The sequence below is a fragment of the Lycorma delicatula genome, chromosome 10 (genome assembly GCF_047948215.1).
Source record: "Lycorma delicatula isolate Av1 chromosome 10, ASM4794821v1, whole genome shotgun sequence".
Taxonomy (NCBI): domain Eukaryota; kingdom Metazoa; phylum Arthropoda; class Insecta; order Hemiptera; family Fulgoridae; genus Lycorma; species Lycorma delicatula.
This window is the reverse complement of record NC_134464.1, coordinates 52,700,820-52,726,150: the sequence shown is the minus strand read 5'-3', so window position 1 is coordinate 52,726,150 and position 25,331 is coordinate 52,700,820. Positions and strand designations below refer to the sequence as shown.

The following is a 25,331-nucleotide window of genomic DNA, read 5'->3' as shown; positions in this document are numbered from 1 at the left end:
CATAAATAAAATGACTGGTTACTATTATTATCTGATATGTTAGTCGAGCTGTAACTTGAATGTCATATTCGAAAATCTTCAGTTGCAGCTATACACAGGCTTGAGTCCTGTAAACATATGCTCTCTTATTACATGACTTGCTATTATTCTCTTATAACTCAATGCACCTCTACCTTACTGTTGACAGGAGAGGTAGTAAGATCAGATAGCAATCTATAGCAATCCAGAATTAAAAAGATATAAACTAATGCCAACATCCTGTCTAATTGTCAATGTAAATTAGAATTCACTTCCTTTTGCAGTTTAAATCAGTACCATTTCATTACACTGATTTACACGCCTTATATGCAATGCTACAACTCTTAACCTGAAAAGCTACTAAAAAGCTATAGAATTCTTATCAAGGCTTAACAATGAAAAACTCCTTATCTTGATACTATTTATATTCCCACCCCTGCTTGTTCACTAACCTGGGTGGTTAAAATAAAATAAGTGAGGTTGAAAATTGCTATTATCCAGTTTAAGGTTACCTAAGCCCTTAGATTTTTCTTTCATATCAAAGGAACCGCTGTTGACTACTAAACAGTAATCCCTAGTGTCTCTTTCTTGAACTAATATTGGGTGTTGTTTTAAACATTGTTCATCATCTCCAACTTTATACAGACTAACTTCAATTGAACAAGATCAACATGATCGTATGCGTAGCATTTTGTGTGAAATCTTGGAAATACTATTTACTTCTCTACCATCTTTCGTGGTTGTTCAATAACACAATGCTCAATCTTTGCTTTTTATTCTGATTAGTAGTTTGGTTTTCAATTCACATTTTCATTCACATCCATGTATGGTTACTACTCACAACACTGAGTATGTATGTGTTATGGTTATGAAAGTCTGATGAGTTGCTGTTTAAGAAGTCGTAAATGATCTACAAATTGTAGTTCTGCTTTCAAAATCATCTATGATAGACTTAATATCATGAAGTTTGTATAAGGAGGGTCCAAAACATCTCACAATGCAGCATGAACAAATGTCCTTGGATAACTGACCAGAATGTGACCTGCTATGATAATGTAGTGATGATGCTTTATTGGACAGAATCACGGGTAACAAAATACGGGTCAACCATTTCAAGCCAGAGAGAAAACAGCATAATATGGAATCAAAATAGCTGTGGTTATTTTGATTACCAGAAAAAAATTAAAAAGGGAGTCATCGGTAAGAAATTGCAAAATGTGCAATAAAAATCAATGGGGGCTATAATGAAAAAGGTTTTTTATTTTTAATGAAATTAAGTTTTTGCTCCATTGTGGAAATTATTCACTCACCTTTGTGTATAAATCTTGCAATAGAAGGTACAAGTATTTTTGAATATCTGTGTCTAATATAGAGTATACTTTTTTATTAATTTCCGGATAAAAATTGGTTGTTTTAATTATTAAAGCAAGCAAACTGAGCAAAGTTCCTTGACAAAATTACAATTTACAAAGCTTAAATACTTGAATTCTGAATGAATTTCCAGCAAGTAAAACAAAATGATCCAGAATAAGAATCGAGTCACTAAAAATTTACGTATATCAATAATTATGGTAGCATATATGGTTATCTGAGTTCAAGCTTGAGTATCACCTGGAAGCCATGTTTGAAACAAATGTCTTTTAAAAACAAAGGTTAATACATAAGGCAAAAGTGCTAACAAATTTAGTATCATTAGTAATTTCTATACATTAATAATAAAAAACCTATTCGTATTAAAACCCTATCATAGGGCTACATTTTGGGTAACCCTATTTTATTAATTAAATTTATTCTGTATATATTTCTATTCTATTGTGTATATAATGCTTTATCCTAATTACTAACAATGTTTTTTTCTGTTTATCATTTAGTTTCATGAAGCAATTATCTTTACAACCAGTTTCCAAAATAAGTCGAAGTGATTTCACTAATATTAATTTAAAGGTAAGTTGGTAATTTTTTTAAAATTTCATACTTACATTTTTTCTATAAGCTTATTGATTATTATTAAATGATCACTTGTAAGAAGAGCTGAAGAAATTTTTTTTATAATGGAGTGTTTGTGTAATTTTGTTTGATACATTTTATAAAAAAATAATTTATTTATTATCTAAATTATGGTTAGTGTAATTAGAATTAAAATTTAATTATAATTAAAATTATAATAAGTTCTAAGAAAGTGATTTTTTTAAAAATAAGTGAATGTAATTTTATGCATATTTAAGTATTAATTGGTTGGTTCAGTTTTTTATTTTTTTATTTGTCATTATCATACTTATTTTTATTTTAGTAATTTCCTTTACACTCATTTATATAGGCAGATAGTATTTCTTCTGATACATCTTCTCTATTGTTTAATCGCATATTCATGGTATATAAATATGTTTAGGTGTAATAATCTTTAGGTTATCATTAGTTGTTAACTTTTCATTGTATATTTGCTTAATACTCCAAACAAAAACTCTTGTATCTTTGAATAGTTCAAAACTTTGTTTAGTGTAATTTATGGATTATCAAATCATATTATCTGGTGTGGACAGGATTTTCTCAATCTTGGAAGTGGTACACTCTGTTTAATAGATAACCAGTTACTGCAAATAACAGAAATTCTGAAATGCTTTTGTTTGGTCTGTTTTGTATTAATTCCATGTATCTGTAAAGTAAGATTCAAAATATTTGATTTTTAACAAAATTTGCTTTATTTAAGATTTTAGTTTTATGATTATAAAAAAATATTTTTTAAAATATATTTTTATGAAAATTAAAAAAAATGAATTGTACACTTCTACTAACAATATCCAGTGTTGGAATGTATATCCATACAGATGTCATAAACCCACCTGATGTTCTTTTGTGTTTTGATGTACGTGAGGATTGTGTAAGTCATTCAATCAAGAAGTGTGGCCAGAGAATTGGATCTTGCATTTTCGGGTTATGTTGGTAAATTTTCAGTGTGTGTGTAGGCTCCTTGTTCAGAGTTTACAGTAATCATCAGTATTCTTTCAACATAAAAAGCAGTAAATACCAATATGATTTGCATATGTGTGGATTTTAATCACTGAAGTACCAATTTGTAAATTATTACTTGATTATTACCATAATCAGACAGTTATTTTGCATTGTGTAGTTCATTAATTGTTGAAAAATCTTATCACTAATACTTTAATGTGTTAATATAACAATTGTAATATTGTTCTGTTACAGGACCATGTTGACCAGAGTGCAAAAAGATCATATAAATCTCGTCAAGATCGTAATGAAAAACATAAAGGTAGATACTTTTATTGGTTTTCTTACACTAGCATTGCAGTATGTGTTTATAGATTATAAAGTCTAGAGATTATAATTATTTTTTCTTTAGAGACAATTGCTTTTTCCGCATTTGGTATTATACATCTCTGGTAAAGAAATATTGAGACTGTGCAGTTGAATGTAATAGGTTCAAGGACATACAAAAGCATTTAATACATTATGAAAACCTAAATGTTCAGGCTAATTAAGTGGTGAAGGGATCTTAAGTTATATAGAAAGATAAGAAAATCTTTATTGAAAAATCTTAATTATTTACTTTTATGGAAAATGGGAACTACTTTTCAAATGACTATTGTACCATTGGATTTATTTGAATAAATATTTAAATCTAATTATAAGATATAATTACTTCTAATCAGACTTGAATAACCACTATCTATTTCATCACAATTATTCATTCTATGTAATTAAAAAATATATAACAACATTTTTTTTTAATGATAACTGCTGATTAGTTTTGTCATTATTTCAGTTAAAAGTAGAAAAATATTATAAAAAATAATTTTTTCCAATATTATTAATATACTATGGTGTACATTGAAAAAGTTGATAAAAAATAACTCATAAGTGTTTCTTTTAACGCACAACAAAAAAAAAGCAGCCCAATTTAAAGAAAGATAATGTCCTATATTTAATGTGATTAGTTATAAATATTACAATTATCTATGCAAACACTTTTAAAATCAAATTTTTTCATAAGAAATGTGTGTTTAACTTATCCACCATTTTTACAAAGCAATCCTTTACCCCCTTTTTCATATTCTGTACAACCTTTTGATGAATACCTCTTCCAATTTCTCATAATTCATGAAATGTGTTGGCTTTCAGTTCTTTAATGGTGTGTGAATTATTTTTGAGCTAGCCATAAGCCAGTCTGTATTACTCTTTCACTAAAGAAATTTCTCAGAAGGTCCATTGTTGCTCTTGCGTGCGACATGTGGCCCCATCTTGTTGAAAACACGAATCTCATTTAAATTTTCAATAACTGTTACAGTTTCTTGGTAGAGGTCTACATTATGAGTATTTTCAAAGAATAAGGAGCCAGTTATACTTCCCCTGGAAATTGCACATCACACACCAGTTTTATGTGGGTGTAGAAGTCATCATTAATAGATGATGTGAGCATTGTTGGAGCTCCAGTAGTGATGATTCATGTAACCAACACTCAATCAACACTCAATTGAAATCAACACTCAATCTGTAAAAAGTTGTATTATCTCAATCTGTATTATCCAACACTTAATGTTCTCCTGAACAAATAAGATCATTCTTATTTGTTATTATCGTATACAGAATATGAGTTCTAATTTTATTATGTTATAAAATTGAGCTGTAATATTTAGATTATATCAGAAACCTGTATGAGTTTAATATGAGTCATCATATTAAAAATTACATTTGTTTAGATTACATTTTGATTAAATCACATAAAAGGAATTTTATCTTCTAAGAATGAGAATAGCTCATAATAAAAAATATAATGGATAAATTGCCAGTATTTTTATAATTTTTGGAGAAGATTCATTAACACAAGTTTTTTTTTTAGATAAACCGTATTCTAGAACTTCAAAAAAGTCTTCAAAAAATTCTGGCCAATCTGTACCTCAAGTACCACCAAAAAGAATCATCAGAAAAAAGAAAAATAGGAAGGAGTAAGAATATACTAGGAATATGACTAAAGTAAGTAATATGCTAGTTGAATATTTATAAATAAAGTTAATAGCAGAAGCAGGTTCTATTAACTGTATGGATTATATTAATTACTACATGACTGTGCACAAATAATGGGATCTTATGTCTAAAAAAAAAATCAATTTCCATTGTATTATGGTTTTATTACCTTGTAATCTTCCTCTCTTGAATGGAATTTGTTGCACAATTTTCAGTTCAAGATTAAAAAAGATACTGCTAATTACAAACAAGTGATGATTAAAAATTAAAGAAATCTTTTGTTCTTTCATAAATTAATCTTTTTTGTTGCAATTGCTATATAATGGCTGTACATTCTTGTACGAGTACTGCTGGTGGTTAATAGATAGGTCTTCAGGAATAATGTGCTCAGGCATTCCTTTTGGATATTTAGTACAAATTCTGAAATTACAGTCTTACAAAACAGCATATTCATGATACGCCACCAGTCACTGTCAGCACTAACTCTAAAATAGTGAGCAATTGTAATTTTCAACAAAAACTGGTAAATTTGTGATAGGAACATGTCCTAGATATGCTAGGATACCGTCTTGAATTTTCCTCGTGGTACTGCTAAAGTGTATCCGCCTGCTGATGCTTGTACAACACAATGCACTACATCCTCATAAGTATCAATAGTGGCATTAATGTATTTCTGTTTAATCAACCCTAATATACCATCAGATGCAATTCCATTATGACCGGTAAGGAGAAACTAAAAAAAAATTTCTTATTTCTCCCAGTTTTATTTGCTAGTCAAGGTATCATAAAATTTTACTGTTTTTGTTTTGGCTCACACAGTTATCAGCAAAGAGCCGTAATACGTCAACTTTTTTTATTTTCTTAATAATAATGCAATGTACTTGCAGCACTATTTGGGCCTTTTCCAAAGCAATTCTCTTCATCCATAATAACCAAATACTACTGACCTAATCCTTCATTATATATACTAAAACGCCTAATTTTTTTAACAGATGTAAAGTATGCGATATCTATCATGTGTGATGATTGATAGCTTAGTTTCTGTTCGCAATCAAATGATAGAACTGGTTTTACTATTCACATGTGCTTTTGCAATCTGAGTCTGATAAAGTTGTCTTTGAACCCTCTAACCCTCTCCAAGTGAGTTGTGTCATTATTTTGCTATATATTATTGTTTAATTGGAACAAAATATAACAAACAACTCGTTCGGAAAGACTAAAATTCAAGCAAGCTACTCAATGGTTAACAGCGACTCTATTTAGAGTAACATTACTGGGGTATCTCATTGTAGGGGATCAAAAGTTTTTCCAAACCACTAGGATCGACAGTTTTCAAGATATTTGGGATTTTTAATCAGAAAATTGAGATCCGATGGTAAATTTAAAAAAATATTTTTCACAATCTAAGTCGCTATTGTACATCATAAATGGATTGTGTACACACGCACACACAAAAGTATTTATTTTATTTAATTATTATTTATATTAATTATTTTTTAATTTGTGTTATAAAAAAAAGAAAACAAAGACATTCTTATTTTTAAAGAAAATATTATTTTCTTTATTTATTTATTTTTAATTTATTAATATTTTAATTAACGATTTTTTCGTGGTTTATGTAAAAAAAAGTTCGCATTCTTGACTTGGCAGATGGTGTGGTCGTCATGCTTTACAGTTTGATTTCTGCAAAAAGTAAAACATGCAATTGTAGCCTGCACAATATGATGAAATATAGTTAGTGGTAAAAGAATAAATGATGAAAACAGAGTAAAAATGACGTAACAGAGTAAAAATCAGTTTGTGCTTAACAAAGCTGTATTACAGATTATTATGTTAGTGTATAGTTTTAACCTATCACAAGAAGCTTAACTATTACTATAAATAACTCTCGTTTGTCATTTACTTTTCTTTTTTTAACTCTTGTTTTCTCCTTTTTTTTCAGTTTTAAGTGGAGATTTCATCAAATATAACTAAAAAAATTAATACTTATAAACTTTTAAAATCATCAAAATTAATTAAAATCTGTGGCTTCTTCTTCTACTACTACTACTAATGGATAACATATTATAATTAGAGAAAAGGCTAAGTGCACTAGGCCTACGTGGGATAGCACTATAAAAAAAACGCGCCAAATGCTGTACCTCAAGGTGGTGTGGAAACCAGCTACCAAAATAGACTTAACACAAATTTTTGTACTTCATATAAAGATGGGTAAGATTGTAAAGATGATTCTGGTAATAATATTAGAAATAGAGTTCTTTCCAGGAAATTTATTCACTTATGCTGTTATCATACATTATTGTAAAATCATCACTCAGTGCATGATTAACATCAAGGAGGATGTGATTTGTAATAAATATTTTACTGTTTATTTTTCTGATGAAATTTGCTTTTTTATTTATTTATTTGTAAAATAATCATAGTGTTTGACAAATATATATATATATATAGATATTTTAATTTAGAAGTTCATAATTATAATTCAGGATATGGAACAAGTAGGTTTGTGGAAATTGATAGAAAAACATTTTTTGAATACAGGGCAAAAATTCAGAAGGAATCACCATGTGAAAACGGTACAGGGGTATCATTTATGATAAAAAGAATATTCAAATATAATAAATAATTATATTATAATAAAATATATGTCATGATATAATATGATATATAATAATATAAAATGGGGTATGATAAAGTAACACCAAAAATAGGCTGTCAGGTCATGATTGATGCCCATAAATATGTATCAAATATACTGATATAAATTAATGTGTAGATTTTTCCATAAGTTTATATTCATGAATGTGCAATTTTTTGTAAAAAACAGTAATTATTTATCCTTAAAAAATAACAATGTTTACTCCTTGTCTTTGTGTAACACAATACAATACTACTAAAGCTTAACAAGAAACTTATACTTTTATTGCCATATTTTATATACCTTATCTTGCCTGCTGGTTATCCACTGTATAAATGTATATGTTTAATAAATCATTTTCTTAATTCGTGTAAAACTAAAATTCTAAACCTTCTCTTTTATAATTATATATGAGATTATAATTTGTCATTTATTTGTCATTTAACCTGTCACCTGCTGTAAATCGTTCTGCACCTCCCACTGTTCATATATATAATTTCTTTCTAAATGTTTCATATTGTTGTTGAAAAAGTACCTCTTTATGGATTACTGAATAGAATAATACGACTTAATTTTTTTCTATTACCCTAACTTCAATATTGAAATTTAATATTTGTATTTTTTAATACCCGTTTTCACCTGGATTGTCATCGATCACAATTTGATTCCATTTGCTATTCATCAGTAACTTTTAATTTACAAAATTTCCATTTAAACATTTTATATCATTTTATCAAACATCCTTTTCTGCATCTTTGTTTCAATAGAATAATTTATAGAGCTTTTTTTAACTCTTACCCGGATCGGCCATATCATGCTGTGAAAATGAATTCTTAAGAAAATCTTAAAAAGGGTAATGAAGAGGTCTGGATAGTAATGCAAACATCTGCACAAGTACAAAAGGGGAAAAAAAGAAATATGGAAAATATAAGTAAAATCATTATCATTATAAACTCTCTTGAGTAATTTATTCCTATGAAAAATCTAATTCTATTTAATTATCAAAAGTAATAGAAATTTTTCCCCCAAAGTTATACTTTGAAAACAATAAAAAGGATTAAAGTTTTAAATCATGTAATTGTAAAAAGGGATATGTGTATATAAATGGGTATAATATTTGTATAAATGTATATTAGGGGTGATATATAAATATTAAGCTAGAAATAGATGTATCATAATATTTATAATTATTCGCTATTTATTTTTTTTTTTGTCTTTTCAGCTCATCACTTCACTTCAGCGGCTGAAGTCCTCCTACATTCTACCATACAAACCAACATTATTTATTTATATACTATATATATATTTTTTTTGTTTTTAATTAGACCATATAAAAATACATTTATTAGTTCAAAATGTTTTTATAAAATTCTATTTGTAATATTATTGATCCGGTTTTTAAAATTACCCTTTTTTATAAATTATTTAAATTTTATTCGTTTCATATACAAAATTAATCTTGTTCGAAAATTTAAAACGCAAGTAAAGATATAGTGGCAATTTATTTTATTTTTTATATTATCATTTACATATTTTTAAATTGTGGGGAAATAAAGTGATTGGTGTAAATAAAGAGTGAAATTGAAGTGCGATGAAGATCAAATTGTGAAATGAACAATATATCCCTCACTACAAAAATATACAATCTGTAAATAAAAATGAGACATCTGAAATTATACAGTTTACCCGATTATATTCAACATCTCATCAACTTTTCACTTCATGCTGCATCCTATGCCTTCATAGTAACAGATCGACCGATTTTTTTCAGCTGCTTGATGGATTTGATCTTTGGATTAGCTGTGGTGATAAATGCAATGCTGTGTAGCCAAATGGTAAAATATGAAGGTACTACTAATTCTTTACTACATTATATATATTTCATGATAATATTAATATTTATTAAAAGACTACATTCATTTATGTAATGTTTAGCTTCAGTTAGAGCGACCAAATAATGGAGCTCCTTGCTCTGTGACTTCAACCAACCATTATCACTTAACTTGTACAAGGGCCAGGGTCAGAGCATTAGCCCATCTGGGCTAGTATAGTGGTTAACTCATTGCAAATATTTGGATACTAGATTTTGGATACCGGTGGTGTTTGTGTTTGGGTTTCATTTAACAGCAGTAGTATGAAAACCTTACATCCTGGATCACTAATACATTCGAAAGAACAAATATTGCAATATATGAGGTCTCTTTTTCACAAGATCGACAGCCACTTTTCACTTAAATCTCACCACGCAAGTTACTACAAAAAGCAGTCCAAAACACGACTGTTTTTTCCACTAATCGATTTCAATAAACTGATCTAGCATGTAACTTATTCAAATACATTAAAGAAAATTGATCCAGAATGTAAGGTTTCTTTTCACGAGCGCTGATTGGTCTACTGATCACCCGCCAAATTTAAATCCAAAAAATTTAAAATTAAAAAAAGGGCGTAACTCAAAAATGGTGCGTCCTAGTCATTTTTAACGCGATTTGGAAAGGCTTAACCAAAAGGGTACTTTCCAGTTTTTTGAATTGATAGTTACTAGTTTCATCCGCCTACATCCACCCAATCTCAAGATCCGCACTTTTCACAACATTTTTTTGAAATTGATGATGAAATAAAATGACATTATATAAAATATAATTATATTATATTTTAAATAAAAGTTAATTTAATGTTATATAATGTTAAATTTTATTAGCATGGTGGTCAAAATGTTACTGAAGTATTTGAATATATATTGCTTGCTTTAGCGATGAATCTCTTGTCTGACAGCAGTTTGAAAGTATAATGAAACCATGTTCGCGCTTCATTTTTGAAAAATCGTTGTAGAAAATACTTACAAAGTAGATGGTATATAAATATTTCATGAATTTTAAATACTATAGCAAAGTAAGTGGAAGCCTATATTATATTGTAAAAATAATATAAAATACATGATTCAGTTAATATTATAAAAAACGTAAGTATGATATAAAAAAACAAAGAATATTGAAGATTACTAAAAGGAAGACCCCAGGGGGTATACGAATTTCCTGTAAGTACTGATTTTTGTTACTATTCAACATTATTCTTAGCTGAAAATTTTAGCTTGGCTGAATAGGTTCATATAACATACATTCCTGGATGCGTAATAGATCTGTTTCTGTGGAGCTTAATTCACAATATTTCTGCTTCTATTCTTGGTAAAAGCGCTCTGATCTTGCACGAGAGGAACCCTGCTGCCTTAAAAGGGGCTTAGGATTTCTTTGAGCGAATTGTCTTGTTTAGCAATCCTTCTGTGGTTTACTCCTTTCTAATCTCCACTTTTTCCTTTATTTTCTTTTAACTTGATCTACTAAATCTCACTGGATATCTAAGGATCCGTGGGACGTTAAAAATTCAGTGTTCTTGGTATCTATCTAGTCTGGAGGAGGGTATAGCTTTTGAACCTATCTAGCTAGTGATTATATTTCTGCAAAAAATGTCTATAAAGAGTTCTACCTCAGGCTGAATCTTTAATAAGTAATTTAATCTCATATTACTTAAGTGAGGAGATTTCTCATCAGATATAGGAAGAAATTTTTCAACATCCACACATTTTCATATTGTTTTCTAGCAATGTTGGATTAGATGGCGGTTTAGGTACAGGTACAGGTAACTCCTACCCATCTAGTACCGACTTTAGAGCTGGGAATACACCCGCATATTTTATGAACTTTTTGTTTTTGAATGAAAATCCAAATATATATGTCATGTAAAAGTAGCAGTCTGTGAAGTGTGATCCTTAGGTTCACACCAAACCATCGGTACAATAAATGGGATGGCTTGTCGTTTCCCCTTCAACTGTTCAGTTACTGAGCACAATATAGAAATAACGTGAGGCACCCAGATTTTATTTTGATCCCTGAGTGCACAATCAAAATGAAATGTATAAGCTGTTATTATCAAATCATAAATAAGTCTTTCTTTGAGATTTATGAGATTTACCTCTAATGTAACAATAATTGAACATCCACGAATGTTTGCAGAGGCTATGTAGGAAATCAAAATCTCTTGTGTTAATACACAAAAGATTTTTTTTCTATATTTAGTGTTTTTTTTATATTTTCATAAATTCTTCATAATTGTAGAAATACAAAATCATTTTCTTATAACAGTCTGAACACAACATATAGTATAGACAATTGAAGCTAGACTGAATATGATAAGCTCTGTTGTAGGCAAATCCGATGTCTGTTTAATTTCATCTTGTGTCTACTTCTCATGATACAGTGTATATATAATTTATTTATTTTTTCTTTATTAAGCATATCTGCATATTGTTTAAAAGTAAATATACAAAACTATTCTTAATTGAAACCAATAGTAGATCAAAATGAGTAGATCAAAAGCATCACAAATTTACTATATATGTAATACCTTTACATAGTAACACACTTTCAATAGCATATTTGAGATAAGCATCCAAATTGCAGTGAGGAAAGTTGTGTAACATGCTAAATACAAAATTTGTGTTGTGTTATTTCAACATTTCACAATATGTTTAAATTTAAACAAACAATGTTTTATTTACATTTAATAAAATATTTGATTATTAGTATGTTATTTAAAACAAATAATTTTAATTAACTATTTCACATCTGCAACGATATTAGATTAGAAGAATTAATTAGATTTTGACAACATTTTTAGTAAGTAGAAGCAAAGTATATAATGCGCTGTCACCAATTAGCTATCTATTAGATTACACATCATTTATACTCATCCACATCTTCCTCATTCATTCTCTGAAGTATTATGTGAAAGGTATTTACTGGATGCTAAACAGGAAAAAGAAAGATAATTCACATAAGAGATGAAGCATATACTGGCAGGTTTTAATGTGTTTATTAAATTGTGAAGTGATCTGCTTAATTTTCAAGGGAAAATTTTTTACATTTTATGGGATAAGAGTAACATCTTCAGTTTCGCTGTTGGGATATGATATTTATAACCACTGATATTCTAATGCAGAATTTCCAAAATTTGCTGGAGTATTATAATTTTCAAATTATATAAAAATCACTTATCATTTTTTTTTTTAACTGTTTCAACGAATGAAAACGTCTTTATTTATTAATCACTAAAAATTTCTGTACCTGCATCTGCCGTATAGTTTCTGCCTTAACTTAGTTTGAAATTATATGTTAGTGAATGATGTAATTTTGTCATTAAAAAATTCGTAAGTGTTTTCTTAAGTGAAAAAATATAATTTTAATAGATCATATGAGATGAAGAGGTAATAATGATTTGAAAATTAATGTAATCAAAGTTTATTTATTGACCAGTAAAGAAAAATTCTATTTAAAATGAAGCTTTTGGCATTTTGTAATGTCATTTAGGAGAGGTACAGTGGTGGGAAGGTTTCTGTTATCAACCATAATTTCTAAAAAAAACCGAATCGCCTTCCAGCTGCTGTTGATGTAGCCTACCGTCGACATAATCCGATGTAGCCTACCATCGACATAATCCGATGTAGCCTACCATTGACATAATCTGTCACTTCCAATCTATTCTCAACATCACATAAAATACATTTTCATGATTTATTGCACTTTTAAAAGTAACATTTGTCTCTGATATCATTCTGTTATATAGCATATTCTTCATCTTTTGCATTTATTATTTTTCATTTTACCTTCAAATATCTTTTGTGAACAAAAAGAAAATAAAAACACAAGAAATAATGGGGATATAGTGGTTGTAACTTTGTAAAAAAAACTTATGTGGTTACCACATAATTTCCTTGTTCGCCTATTAAATTACATATACACATTTTTTAATATGAAAAGGACATAAAATTTTATTTCATTAATAACTTCTGATATTTTTCATATATTTTTTTTATTATTATTGTCAAATAATTATTTAACGTAAAAATCTTTTTACAGTCAGAGGTCAACAATTATTAATAAATCAATATATTTAAATTTAAAAAAAAATGTTAAAAAAGAAAAAAGAGGTGAAGTCAAATTCGAACTGATGTGCCTTCCCCTTGCAAAAGCCAAATATTTCATTAATTAAAATTTTATTTGGCTATAACTTTGGAAGCAATGAAAATAAGTACCACTTATTGATGTATTGTTGAAAAGCTCTCAATGAGGGATCTTAATACTACAGTTAAGAAAAAATCCAAGATTCAAATTTTTTGAAGGTTTTTCGGTTTTTTATCAGTAATTTATTAACGAAATTCGACGGGCCTAAATTATTAGTACTGATCCCAGTAGGAGAAGATACCCACCACGTGACAGTTGCGATCGCCACACTACCGCCTCTGTACATAGTCCTTATGGATTTTACCGAAGGGCCTCTTAAAAATCTTCGCAAAAGGCATCTCTAGGGCTTGATCTAGCCTCAGTCAAGATGCCACCATTGCGAATGCCACGTGTGATATTCCAAAATGTGTAACAAAAATATCGTTAGGCAAAATGGGATGCCGAGCGAGCGAGCGAGACTGTTTCGGGAGCATGGCAAAGATGGCACGGCGCGAGCACCTCTACCGCTGTATATCACAGACCAATGCTGAACAAAGTTTTCTTGGACTTTTAGTCGAAATAAATATCATGTACCATTTAGTGTCTGTTTTATGTTAAAATAAAATTTAGTACGCTTTCAATGTCTCGTTTTTATGTCAATCCGAACACTAAAATGGAATGGAATGGAATGGAATGCAAAGTTGGCAGGAGTTTATTACTCCCTACTCCATCGCAGAACCTGGACAGAGTCCCTTGCTGCTGGATCATTCTAATCGGGCTTGTTTTTTTAAAAGGGTTATTTTTAATCTCGGATCTAGTTTTTCAAGTTTTGTCTATTATTAATTTAGTGAATTTAAGACGGATTTAATTGCATTCCAATCCGTTGTTAAACCAGCGTTATCGAACCCATTTTATGGGCCGACCGCGGAAGGCTAGGCTTATAAAGCCTGTCCTCCCGACGTAATTCCCCTTCAGACCGTCCACTGAAGTCCTTTCGGTGCTAACTCTTTAATAGGCTAGCAGGAATACGCCACAACGGGGCACTAGCTATAAGGAGGGAGCAATGCGTCCCCTTTTCCGGAGGAGTCGAAATTGCTGGGTTATTTTGTCCTACTGTAAGTTTTAAAAAAGGAGAGGTTGTGTAGAAGCTCTTCATCCGCTTCTGGTATGGCTGCCCTTCAGGACGTATCTCTGCTGGGCTCTGTTCCGGACTCCAGTCCGTGATGTTGAGGCGAGTGGTTGGTCTTCCTTCTTCTTCTCCCTCTTCTTCTTCCGAAGACCTGTTCGTTCTTCTTTGGCCTGCAGTTTCCAAGAATTGGTAGTAACCGAAGTTACATACCATTAACCTTGACATTCCCGAGGCCCCGAAGGGCTGAACGGGGGAAAGTGCAGGTTTCTTCGTTCTTCTGTGCTGTCAGTGGCTGTTGGGCAGGTGGCTGCTGGGCTTGCGACTGCTGGGCTGATGGCTGCTGGGCTCGTTCCCTCTTTCTTCTTTCTTGAAAGGAAAGGAAGGTAATAGGGAACTTACAAATGGTGATACCTATTCGCGATCGCGGTTTTGGGGCGGCGATTTTCTGGAAAGAAGTAAACAGTAATTATTCACTCCACGTAATTATTAACCTTCAGACACGCGTGTCTGAAGGTTAATAAGAAGGGGTTGGGGGGACCGCGTGGCCGCAGTGAAGAAACCATTTGTTTTTGTGGTGGCTGTTGGCATCTGCAACAAAAGAAGCAGAACACACACACGAAAAAAAAAAAAAAAAAAAAAAAAAATCTAATTTTTACTTTCCTTTCGACTGGCAGGATGAGACGGCACGACGAGTCGTTCCGCATCCACGTTTCTCCCGTTTCTGAAACAAGAGAAACAGAACAAAACACACGCGGAAAAAAAAAAAAAATTTAAATTTAGACCGTGTTTTTGTTTTATGCGCGACTTACCGTATTTGAAGTCTTCAAACTATATAACTCGCGAAAAACTATTCACTCGCGACCCCGGAAACGCGTCTGACGCACTATTCCGTTTATGGCTCATGCGATATGGAGGCCCCTAAGCCTGGTTTGTCGATTTTCGGCTACCGCACCGCACCATCACGGTGGTTCGTCCAGTACGGCGTGAGGCCGCTTCCTTACAACTGTCGGAGTTGGGTCCTCTCGGCAGATGTCCCGAAGATGACTGTGTTCGGACACAGCCGCTCTCCCGAACAGTCTGCGCGCCTGCGCCACCCCCACCTCAGACACGGATTGAAATCTCGCATCAGATCGGAGAGTGGCGTTCCTGACGAACCACGGAGCTCCAAAGATCGTCCGCAACGCGATGTTTTGGACGGCCTCGATCTTCTTTTGAAGCGAGGAGCTCAACACTGCCCCCCATGCCGGGTAAGCATATGTTAGAATCGGCAGTACGTACAGCCGAAAAATGAGGAGCTTAGTTGCCAGTGGGTACGGGCTGGCACTGTTCAGCACTGGGTATAGCGAGGCTCTGGCGGCCTTAGCCCTCCGGGTCGCATAATTTACATGTTCGCCGAAGGTAAGCCGCCTGTCCAACACCACCCCCAGGTACTTAACTGTTTTCTCAAAAGGGATTTTCTCCACTGAGATTTCCAGCTCTCTGGTCGGTTTTCGTGTCTTGCATGTGAACATCACGGCCACCGATTTTTCACCGTTGACCCTGATTCTCCACATGTCGAGCCACGGTTCCACTAAGTCCAGCTGCCTTTGGAGCCTCCGGACCGCGTAATCCACATTTGCGGATTCGTAGAAATATGCCGTGTCGTCTGCGTATAAAGGGCCGTTTTGACCCCTTCCGACAGCGGCATATCGTTCACGTACAAAGTGTACAAGAACGGGGAAAGTACTGCTCCTTGGGGAACCCCAGCGGCTATTTCTCTGGTAGAGGAAATCGTTTCCCCTACGCGCACGACAAAATGTCGGTCTAGCAGATATGACCGCATCAGTCTGACATAGCGGTACGGGATCGCCGATCGCGCTAGCTTATAAAGCAGCCCGCTATGCCAAACTTTGTCAAAGGCCTTGGCCACATCCAGAAAAACGGCTGCAGTCACCCGTTTCCTGTTCAGGCCTCCGACAAGGTCGTCTATTATTTTTACCAGTTGGAGGGTGGTTGAGTGACCCTCCCTGAACCCAAATTGCTCGGGCCGCACTTCTCCCTCCATGTATCGCCTCAGTTTTTCGAGAAAAATCCTCTCGAACAACTTAGACAATACCGGTAACAGGGAGATTGGCCTATAATTCCGTGGGAAAAGTAAACTTTTCCCCGGTTTGGGTAAACATACGACTTTGGCCGGTTTCCAACAATTCGGGAACTATCCAACGTACAAAATGGACGTGAATATCACCGAAATTGCTGTAATCACGGAGGCCGGTATGTTCCGGAATGCACGGGCGCTGATCCCGTCGACACCCGGGGCCTTGTCGGGGCTTGTGGCCTTAATGGCTGCGGAAACTTCCGCTTCAGTGACTTGGTCAATCTCTAGTGGGGCGTCCTCCACCTGTGAGAAATAATCTACAAGAAAGGATTCCACCTCGGGTGTGCTCGTCGTTCGGGGAGGGAGGGGGGTTTGGAGTGAACTGCTCCTCCAAGGTATCGGCGAATACCTCGGCCCTCTCCGCCTCCGAGTATGTAAGAAAACCTCGCTGCCCCACAACCGGATGGCGAGGCTTCTTCCCTTCTCGCAGTCTCCTGTTCAACCTGAACACCGAGGAGATGTCGTCAGAGACCGAGGCGAGGTATTCGTTCCACGAATCCTCTCGATGGCTTGTCAGCAGTTGTTTTACCCTGTCCGTTTGATTGTAAAAGCCCCGCTTATCAGCGGGGGACAGGGTGATTCGATATCTCCTCCTCAGTCTTCGTTTCTCCGTTATGGCTTCGGAGATGTGAGGAGGGAGGTCGTTTCGAACAACTGCTCGAGTTTTGGCCGATGAGCTGCCTGCCAGGGCCTCGGTCATTGACGACGTGACGCGCCCGACAGTGTCGTCGATTTCCTCCGGGGTGTTCAGGAGCTCAGGATTCACCGACCTGTACTCCCGCTGGAGGGTCTCGTAGAACCTTTTCCAGTTGACTGACCTTCGGGGTATAGGCGGGGGATCTCGGCCACCCCCTGCCTGACCTAGTTCCAACAGGACAGGGGAATGGTCCGAGCTGAGGTCTTCTATCGTTTCAATCATGAATGGGAGGGTACCCCCCTTCATGACTGCGATATCCAGCACGTCAGGCCTAGATCTGCCTGAGCGATGCACGAACGTGGGCACCTCAGGGCCTACGATGACCAAGCGGCGGGCTCTCGCCCTTTCGTACAGCAATCTGCCATTCGGATTTGTCAGAATGCTGTTCCATGACACGTGTTTGGCATTGAGGTCGCCCATGAGTATCATGGGCCCATCCCAATTTTCCAGCACGGCATCCAGATCTGCGCCGGTTACCGCGTCGTTCGGCTTGCTATAAGCCAAAACCAGCCGATACACCGTGCCCAGATGCTTCACATGTACACACGTTTGTATGAAGAACAACGCGCGTATGCATGTGGCGTCTGTGGACTAAAACCGCAGTTCCACCAGAGGTGCGAGATCCGGGTCGAACTGGCCTATCCGTCCTATATGTAAAATAGTTCCGAAGGGTCAGTTGCTTGTTTGGGTTCAAGCACGTCTCAAACAACAGTATCACGTCTATCAGTAGATCCTCGGCCAGACGGCATGAACACTAAAAGCGACTCGGACTGACATACATACTGACCAATTTCTCTGTAGCGTTGGCCAAACGAAGGAACTAAAATTTTTCATCGAAAACTTCCACAAAAATTGAAATATATATATAAACTTTTGAACTGACGGTGGTTTTGGGGTTTGTCATATGTGACACACGAAGATATATAGAAATTTTCCGTAAGTCGAATGATGTTACCCATTGCAGTAGGTAGCATACTTTTGAAATTCCCTGAAAATAGGATGGTGGTACTCCCATTTCATTGTACCAGAGAAGTTGCTATCTGTAACTCGGAGGAACTTTATCCAAGGTCTGTAACGTTTTTTCACGTTAAATCAACGTCTGTGCGCCCCGACACAGCCATACCCGATTTTTAAAGTATATTTTTTAATGTTTTTCTTTTTTTTACAATAATTATTTATAATTCGGCAATTTTTTTCAGTAAATGAGGTTATTTGATATTTATTAGGTTTTGTGTAACAATCTAAAATGTGAGCCAATAAATGTTAGAAATTCGCTTTAGTTAGTTTTTATTTCTTATCTATGTTACTGTTAGTTACCATGATGTTCATTTTTATACATCATGGTAAAAATGAACATCATGGTAACTAACAATAACATAGATAAGAAATAAAAACTAACTAAAGCGAATTTCTAACATTAATTTGCTCACATTTTAGATTGTTACACTTTTCACAAAAACTAGCGTAAATTATTTTGCAAAGTACACAAAAAACGATATTTAATAACTTGGTTTACATAAGAAACACAAATTTCACACAGATAAGAAAACTAATAAACACCTTATTTTGTACACAAAACAAACATTTACTTGAAAAATACTTTGTATTTTTTCTTCTTTTTTTGTCTTCACTCATTTGACTGGTTAGATGCAGTTATCCAGGATTCCCATCTAGTGCTAGTCGTTTCATTTCGATCTAGTCCGTACATTTTACATCCCTAACAACTTATTTTACGTATTCCAAACGCGACCTGCCTGCGAAATTTTTCCCATCTACCTTTCCCTACAATATCAAAGCGGCTATTCCAGAATGTGTGGCCTAAAAGTCTGTCTCTTCTTTAACTATATTTTTCCAAACTCTTCTTTCTTCATCAATTTGCCGCAATACCTCTTCATTTGTCACTTTATTCACCCGTCCGATTTTTAATATTCTCCTATATACGTCATTTCAAAAGCTTCAACTTTTTTCTTCTTTAATAAAAAGATTAAAACGCAAAGGTCATAGGGAACATCCTTGTCGGACTCCCTTTTATATTACGGCTTGTTTTTTCTGTTCTTCGATGATTACTGTTGCAGTTGGTTCCTCTAAACGTTAGCGATTTTTTTTTATCTTTATACCTGAATCCTAAATTTTTCTTAAATGCTGAAAATTTTATTCCAGTCTACGTTATCAAATGCCTTTTCTAAGGATATAAGTGCCATGTATGTCGGTTTCTTTTTCTTTAATCTTCCTTCTATTATTAATCTGAGGGCTAAAATGGCTTCCTTTGTCCCTATACTTTTCCCCAACCCGATTTTGTCATTATTATTCTAACATTTTTGCAGAATTTCATAAAAATATGGTGCAAGGCCATAATTTATGACAATAGAGCATTTAGTAGCTGCAAGCTGGAATTTTGACGCTATGCAGCTGTCAGGAAAAATAATTTTAAAAGTTGTATTGATATCTTCGCATGAACTTAAGGATAACTTATTTTGGACAACATTGAGGACCCTCATAATCTCCGCCTTAGAAGCATCGTCTTTGTAGCAAAAGAAAGTAATTCCGTTGTCATTTTGCGTAAATGAAGTCGAGGATTCAAATGTATCATTTTCTGCTAAAATGCTATTAACAGCTGGCGAATTTAATATGCTGTGAAACAGTTCAGATTGTATTATTTTAGGTTCTTGCTTAACAGGTATCAAATTTAATGCGCTCTGACACTGCTCATGGTGTATTATTCACATATTTCCTTATCAGGTACCAAATATAATGTACTACGATTTTTTTTTTTTAATTATAAATTTTAATTTCATAGTAACATTATAAATAAATATGTTGTATGCAATTATAATACCTCTCAGGATTGCCGGGTATGTAAAGTATTCGTACCCCGCCAACAGCGTGACTACTTAAAAATGTATTTTTATTTTATTTTATTTTTTTAAATCTTATTCATTACATTAAATAAATTAATCTTTTAATTAAATGTAAGTTTAAGAAGTAAGTAAAGATATAGTTTCAATTGTTTGATTAAATGTATATTTAAAACAAGTAAAATCCAAGCTTTTAAATCTTTTTCTTATAGAACATAATATATATTTCTTTTTATAGTTTTTATATTAAATTTCATTCCTTTTTTTACTTTGATATTTATTATTTTTATAAAGGCTTTCTTAAGTTTTTTTATAAATAGCTAACCAAATTAAATGTTAAAGCATACCTATATTTATCTAATTACAATCTTAAAATTATTCTATTTTATCTTTTTTGAAGATATTTTAAATTTTGAATGCTCCTTCACTTTCCCTAGTCAGCGTTCAGCCATCTGCCATCTGCTTCAAAGAAGATGCACGCTTGCATGTTTAATATGCTGTTTAATAGGCGAATTTAATATGCTGTGATACAGTTCAGATTGTATTAGAAGTTTTAGAATTTTGTTTTACAGGTAGGAAGTGTAATATGCTCTACCACAATTCAGGGTGGCCGAAATCCTCCACTCTATCGTATAAATCAATTTTATTTATATTTATTTTTTTTGTATTACTTAGACTACTTAAAAATGTATTTTTTATTTTATTTTTTAAAATTTTATTCATTACATAAATCTTTTAATTAAATGTATATTTAAAAAAAGTAAAATCCGGGCTTTTAAATCTCTTTCTAATAGAATATAATACATATTTCTTTTTATCGTTTTTATATTAACGGAACGCAAGAATGTCGGGAGTTTAAATATTTCTCCCTACGGATCCCAGTGCCTGGACAACATCCCTTGCTGCCGTATCGTTTTATTATCGGGCGGATTTCATCGGTTATTTAGTGGCGGTTATAGATTTTAAGTTTTATTTATGGACGGATTTGGTAATTTGCGTTCCTATCCGTATGGACCATCGTGAAATTTATTTACTGGTTCTGATCGTGAGAGACTAAGCTTTTGAGCCTAGTAATCCCGGCGTGATTCCCCTTCAGTCCATCCGCTGAAGTTCTTTCGGTACCAGCACCTATGGGTTAGCAGGAATGCGCCTACCGGAGCTCTAGCTATTTGGAGGGAGAAATGCGCCCCGTTCTCCGGAGGGAGTCGTATATGCTGACTAAATGAAATTGTGGTCTCTTCGTGGGACGGTGTGGGGTGATGTCTAGCTTTTTATAATTTTCCCAAAATTTAATTGGGAAAACAGTAACTTTCGCGGCCGTAATTTTTGTTAGGTTTCCATTTATAGGTTACGCAATAATACAGGCTCATAAGCCTGGTTTTTTTGTAATTTTTTTACTCTCGAACCGCCTCTTCACGGTGGTTCGTTTAATATTGCATCAGGCCGTTTTCTTTTACCCTGTGGAGTACTGTCCTCTCGGCAGATGTCCCGGAGATTGGCGTGTTCGGACACGGCCGCTCTCCCGAACATTCTGCATGCCTGCCCCACCGCCACCTCGGATAGGGTTGTACTTCCGCATCGTAGTGCGAAGAGTGACTTTTCTGACGAACCACGGTGCTCCAAATATCGTCCGAAACGCTATGTTTTGGACGGCTTCTAATTTCTTTTGAAGCGTGGAGTTCAACAAAGCTCCCCATGCTGAGTAAGGATATGTTAGAATTGGCAGGACGTATAGCCGAAAAATGAGCAATTTGGTCACCAGTGGATATGGGCTGGCACTGTTCAGTACTGGGTATAGTGAGGCCCTGACGACCTTTGCCCTTTGGGTCACATATTTAACATGTTTTCCTAAGGTAAGCCGTTTGTCCGGGACTACTCCCAGCCCTACTTGACTGTTTTCCCAAAGGGGATTTTCTCTCCTGAGATTTCCAGCTGCCTGGCTGGAGCACATGTCTTGTATTGTAACACCAGTGCCACCGATTTTTCCCGTTGACCTTGATTCTCCACATATCGAGCCATGGCTCTTAATAGATCCAGTTGCCATTGGAGTCTCTCGATCGCGTAATCTACACTTCCGGATTCATAATGATATGCTCTGTCGTCTGCGTTTAGAGCTGTTTTGACTCCTTCCGACAGCGGCATATCGTTGACTTAGGCCGTGTACAAGAACGGCGAAAGCACTGCTCCTTGGATGACTACAGCGGCTACGTTTCTGGTGGAGGAGATTGTTCCCCCTACGTTCCCCCTATGCGTACAAAAAATTGTCGGTGTAGTAAATAAGACCATATCAATCTGACATAGTGACAGGAAATCGTCGTATGTGCGAGTTTATACAGCAAGCCGCTATGCCAAACTTTGTCAAAGTTTTTAGCCACATCTAGAAAAACGGTTACCACTTTTCTATTTAGGCTTCCGACAAGACTGTCGATTAATTTAACCAGTTGGTGACGTGAATATTGTAGTTGTGGTCGCTATAAGAGCGGGCGGAACATTCCGGAATGCGCGGGCACCGACCCCTTCAACACCCGGAGCCTTGTCGGGGCTTGTGGCTTTGATTGCAGCGGAAACCTCCGCCTCAGTGACATGATTTATTTCTAGTGGGGCGTCCTCCACCTGTGCTAAATAATCTACAAGGAAGGACTCCACTTCGGGTGTGGTCGTGGTTCGGGGCTGGAGGGGGGTTTGGAGTAAATTGGTTCTCCAGTGTGTTGGTGAAACCCTCCGCCCTTCCCGCCTCCGAATATGCCACAATGCCTCGTTGCCCCAGAACCGGGTGGCGGGGCTTTTTTCCTTCTCGTAGTTTTATTGTTTAGCCTGAACACCGAGGAGCGATCGTCTGAGACCGAGGCAAGGTATTCGTTCTACGAATCCTCTCGATGTTGTGCCAGCAGCTGTTTCACTCTGTCCGTTTGAATATAAAAAGCCCTTTTATCATCGGGGAACAGGGTGATTCGGTATCTCCTCCTCAGTCGGCGCTTTTCTGCTATAGCTTCAGAGACTTGAGGTGGTAGATTATTACGGGTAGGCCTCATGGTCTTTTCCGTAGAGCTGTTTCACAGAGCCTCAGTCATTGACGATGTGACGCGTTCGACCGTGTCGTCGATTTCCTCCGGTGTGGTCAAAAGTTCAGGATGCGCTGGTCTGTAAACCCGTTGGAGAGTTTCATAGAACCTTTTCCAATTCATTGATCTTCGGGGTATAGTCGGGGGGTCTCGGCTGCCTCCTGCTTGGCCCAACTCCAATAATGTAGGAGAGTGGTCCGAGCTGATGTCTTCTATCTTTCAATCATGACCACTCCGTTCATGATTGACCGCCGGTCATGTTACCGACTTCATGATTGCGATGTAGAGTACATCAGGTCTCGATCTGCTCGTTCGATGAAAGAAGGTGGGCACCTCGAGTCCTATGACGACTAACCGGCATACTCGTGCCCTTTCGTATAGGAATTTGTCATTTGCACTTGTCAGATTGCTATTCCAAGACTCGTGCTTAGCGTTGAAGTCGTCCATGAGTATCATTGGCCCATCCCAATTTTGTAGCACGGCATCTAGATCTGCGCTGTGTACTGCTGAGTTTGGTTTATTTAATCTCATTTATCTGAATTTTCTCTATATAGCCCTGAACTGGATGGCATCACTGATGTTGCAGTGCAGATCCTGGCCCATTTGTCCCGCACAAGCTTCAATATGCTGCCAACTACTGTTTAACACATAACTTTGTGCCAGATGCTTGGAAAGGAGTAGGCACCAGACCAGGAAGGTGTCGCTACCACTCTTTGTGCCTACTGATAATCACTAGGCAAGTGATTCGAGCACCTTTTCGTGGTTAGATTGACGACTGAGTTGAATGGTGGGGTAGGTTTGTGATAACCAATATGGATTTCGCAAAACATGTCCACGGTGCACGCTATCGTTCGAGTAATGAAGCTGGTCGATGAGGCTCCCGCTGGTTCCTGGCATACCAGAAGGATTCCGGTTGTTTTCCTTCTAGACGTTGAAAACGCTTTCAATAGCATGCCCTAGTATGCCCTAGCGAGTGATTCATGACAAACTGGAGGGACGTGGTATAAGCAAGTACCTGCTGCCGATCGTAAATCAGTACGTATCTCGGAAAGAATGCAAATTACCCACGAGGTGAAGTGTGGTGTGCTGCACGCCTCGGTTCTCGGTCCTCTGCTATAAAACGTCGTGTACGATGATGTGCTGAGGATCGGGCATCTGGAAGGGGTCACGGCTGTAGGCTTTGCAGATGACCTGATCCTTTTCTTTTCTTTTTTTCTTTTCTTTCTTTTTCCTGTTTAACCTCCGGTAACTACCGTTTAGATAATACTTCAGAGGAAGAATGAGGATGATATAATGAGTGTAAATGTAGTGTAGTTTTGTACATTCTCAGTTCGACCAATCCTGAGATGTGTGGTTAATTGAAACCCAACCACCAAAGAACACCGGTATCCACGATCTAGCATTCAAATCCATGTAAAAATAACTGGCTTTACTAGGAAGATGACCTGACCCTGGTAGTAGTTTGCAGTACAGAACACGAAGTAACTGAACGGAGCAATTCGCATGGCAAAGGGGTGGCTCGAGTCAAATGGCCTTAAATTGATTGGCAGAAAGGAATTCGGTGGTAGAGGATAGTCCCACTTAGTCCCACTAAGTAGTGGGACTAAGTACCTTGGTGATTGGTTGGATAGTTAGAGGATTTTTCTTGAGCACATTCGAGAGGCGGTTGGCAAGGCTAGGAGGACAGTTGGTGCCCTAGCCAAGCTAATGAGGAGAAACACGGCGGCCCATCAACCAGCAAGAGCAGCCTTCTCGCCTCTGTGGCGTGGTCAGTCTGTTTTTATGGGGCTTCGGTATGGATTAGAGTTGTTTGCACCAG

The 25,331-nt window shown here is 35.4% G+C and overlaps 2 long non-coding RNA genes across 2 annotated transcripts in view; both read left to right on the top strand.

Annotated features, from left to right (window-relative positions):
- Window positions 1-3,232: 3,232 nt before the first annotated feature.
- Window positions 3,233-7,082, top strand: LOC142331008 (uncharacterized). Its single transcript, XR_012757865.1, has 3 exons — window positions 3,233-3,289; window positions 4,877-5,010; window positions 6,944-7,082. It is a non-coding gene; the product is annotated as an uncharacterized LOC142331008 (long non-coding RNA).
- Window positions 7,083-9,202: 2,120 nt separating this feature from the next.
- Window positions 9,203-25,331, top strand: part of LOC142330995 (uncharacterized) — a 30,960-nt gene continuing 14,831 nt past the window's right edge. Inside the window, exon 1 of the long non-coding RNA XR_012757863.1 lies at window positions 9,203-9,487. This is a non-coding gene — a long non-coding RNA (uncharacterized LOC142330995). The remainder of the gene's footprint in view (window positions 9,488-25,331) is intronic.